This window comes from Sinocyclocheilus anshuiensis, unplaced genomic scaffold (genome assembly GCF_001515605.1).
Source record: "Sinocyclocheilus anshuiensis isolate Anshui unplaced genomic scaffold, SAMN03320099.WGS_v1.1 scaffold143, whole genome shotgun sequence".
In the NCBI taxonomy this organism is placed as follows: Eukaryota; Metazoa; Chordata; class Actinopteri; order Cypriniformes; family Cyprinidae; genus Sinocyclocheilus; species Sinocyclocheilus anshuiensis.
Genome location: NW_015548197.1, coordinates 624,183 through 627,431, shown reverse-complemented (window position 1 = coordinate 627,431; position 3,249 = coordinate 624,183). Strand labels below are relative to the sequence as shown.

General features: G+C 33.3%; 1 protein-coding gene and 1 pseudogene across 2 annotated transcripts in view; one reads left to right on the top strand and one right to left on the bottom strand.

The window, feature by feature from the left end:
* The window catches only part of LOC107653231 (regulation of nuclear pre-mRNA domain-containing protein 1B-like), a 9,941-nt gene extending 6,765 nt beyond the window's left edge, over nt 1–3,176 (bottom strand). The window contains exon 1 of one of the 2 annotated variants that reach the window (XM_016439902.1): nt 2,688–3,176. The gene's annotated coding sequence lies outside the window, so the exon portion shown is untranslated. The remainder of the gene's footprint in view (nt 1–2,687) is intronic. The other variant, XM_016439901.1, reaches the window with a different exon arrangement.
* Nucleotides 2,603–3,249, top strand: part of LOC107653196 (TELO2-interacting protein 1 homolog) — a 10,456-nt pseudogene continuing 9,809 nt past the window's right edge.

Genomic DNA, 3,249 nt, shown 5'->3' with positions numbered 1-3,249 from the left:
GATAGAACGATAGATAGATAGAACGATAGATAGATAGATAGATAGATAGAACGATAGATAGATAGATAGAACGGCAGAACGATAGATAGAACGATAGAATGATAGATAGAACGATAGAACGATAGATAGATAGATAGATCGATAGATAGATCGATAGATAGATCGATAGATAGATCGATAGATAGATCGATAGATAGATCGATAGATAGATCGATAGATAGATCGATAGATAGATCGATAGATAGATCGATAGATAGATCGATAGATAGATCGATAGATAGATCGATAGATAGATCGATAGATAGATCGATAGATAGATCGATAGATAGATCGATAGATAGATCGATAGATAGATCGATAGATAGATCGATAGATAGATCGATAGATAGATCGATAGATAGATCGATAGATAGATCGATAGATAGATCGATAGATAGATCGATAGATAGATCGATAGATAGATCGATAGATAGATCGATAGATAGATCGATAGATAGATCGATAGATAGATCGATAGATAGATCGATAGATAGATCGATAGATAGATCGATAGATAGATCGATAGATAGATCGATAGATAGATCGATAGATAGATCGATAGATAGATCGATAGATAGATCGATAGATAGATCGATAGATAGATCGATAGATAGATCGATAGATAGATCGATAGATAGATCGATAGATAGATCGATAGATAGATCGATAGATAGATCGATAGATAGATCGATAGATAGATCGATAGATAGATCGATAGATAGATCGATAGATAGATCGATAGATAGATCGATAGATAGATCGATAGATAGATCGATAGATAGATCGATAGATAGATCGATAGATAGATCGATAGATAGATCGATAGATAGATCGATAGATAGATCGATAGATAGATCGATAGATAGATCGATAGATAGATCGATAGATAGATCGATAGATAGATCGATAGATAGATCGATAGATAGATCGATAGATAGATCGATAGATAGATCGATAGATAGATCGATAGATAGATCGATAGATAGATCGATAGATAGATCGATAGATAGATCGATAGATAGATCGATAGATAGATCGATAGATAGATCGATAGATAGATCGATAGATAGATCGATAGATAGATCGATAGATAGATCGATAGATAGATCGATAGATAGATCGATAGATAGATCGATAGATAGATCGATAGATAGATCGATAGATAGATCGATAGATAGATCGATAGATAGATCGATAGATAGATCGATAGATAGATCGATAGATAGATCGATAGATAGATCGATAGATAGATCGATAGATAGATCGATAGATAGATCGATAGATAGATCGATAGATAGATCGATAGATAGATCGATAGATAGATCGATAGATAGATCGATAGATAGATCGATAGATAGATCGATAGATAGATCGATAGATAGATCGATAGATAGATCGATAGATAGATCGATAGATAGATCGATAGATAGATCGATAGATAGATCGATAGATAGATCGATAGATAGATCGATAGATAGATCGATAGATAGATCGATAGATAGATCGATAGATAGATCGATAGATAGATCGATAGATAGATCGATAGATAGATCGATAGATAGATCGATAGATAGATCGATAGATAGATCGATAGATAGATCGATAGATAGATCGATAGATAGATCGATAGATAGATCGATAGATAGATCGATAGATAGATCGATAGATAGATCGATAGATAGATCGATAGATAGATCGATAGATAGATCGATAGATAGATCGATAGATAGATCGATAGATAGATCGATAGATAGATCGATAGATAGATCGATAGATAGATCGATAGATAGATCGATAGATAGATCGATAGATAGATCGATAGATAGATCGATAGATAGATCGATAGATAGATCGATAGATAGATCGATAGATAGATCGATAGATAGATAGATAGATAGATAACACAGGACACTGCTGAACTGTTTGACATGTTATTCTGCATCTGAAGCTACTTTACAAATAACATTTGATTATATTTCTTATATCATATTATAGCTTATACATGGAATATTTGTATGTTTATTTAATTTTTCCACACTGCAGGACCATTTAAATTGGACTACTGAAAAAAAAAAGTTTAAAAATTTTGCTAAAATTAAAACAGACACATATATATATATTAATCTGGAAGCTCGATATTAAATCAAAATGCTATAATAATCAATTTTATCAACTAACTAACCACATACATACACATTATATATGAAATATTGTGGTGTGACATGCTATACACCATATTAAACTACTTTCAAATGCATTTAGCTCATTTGTGAATAATTATTATGCATATAGGATAATTTTCAGAGGACTTAGGCCTACTTGTATTAAGAGAGACCACATGGAATATTTGTACTTTTAAAGACCAATATATAGTAAAACAAGGTACATATAAGTAAAATACACATATATAAACCAAGTATATATAACGGTAGTTTGATTGCATATATATGTGATTAATAAATGAAATATAATTGATGAGTTTGAACTTAAACTCTCTGCACTTCATGCATAGTGTGAGTTATTGATTAGTTGTAATGCATGATTTCCGGGACATGCAGTGAACATGTTCAAGACAGTAAAAGCTAATGAAGCAGTTTAAAGAAACAAATCAAGCAACAACTAAACGATAAAGGTAAATAACGTCTCACCTGTCAGCAGTTTTTCTGGATTTAACTTCAATATGGCAAAACGCACGCGGAAACCCCTGAAACACGAACTACCGCGGATCAAAAGGGCGGTTTAAGTCGAGATATTAATAAATCGAATTAATAAGATACAATACGCGAGTATATTCCTCGAAACTTCTGCCGAATGTTTGAACACGATGAGATTTTGTTGCAAGTTGGTTGATAAACAAACGAGGGTCGCGTGCGTGTCGTCATGCCGACGTCATAGAGACGCGACGTCATGCTGGATGTGGTTTTTTTGCAACACTGTTATCTTTACAACATGTGTCGTTTTGAGCAATAATAGCAGTCATTTTCTAGTGGTGTGTGTTCTTTTGTCTAAGAAACCCTGCCTTTGTTTGGTAGCAGGCATAGAGGATCTCCATCTGGACTGAATTTCGTAATTTTGTATTTAATGTAATGAAGCAGGGGTTTAATGTCATAATTATGAGCTTGACTTAGCTGGACTGAACCACTCAGAGTAAGTATTATGGGAAATTTTAAGGGGAGGGGCTGTAAGTAATTATTCAATATGCTCTTTCCC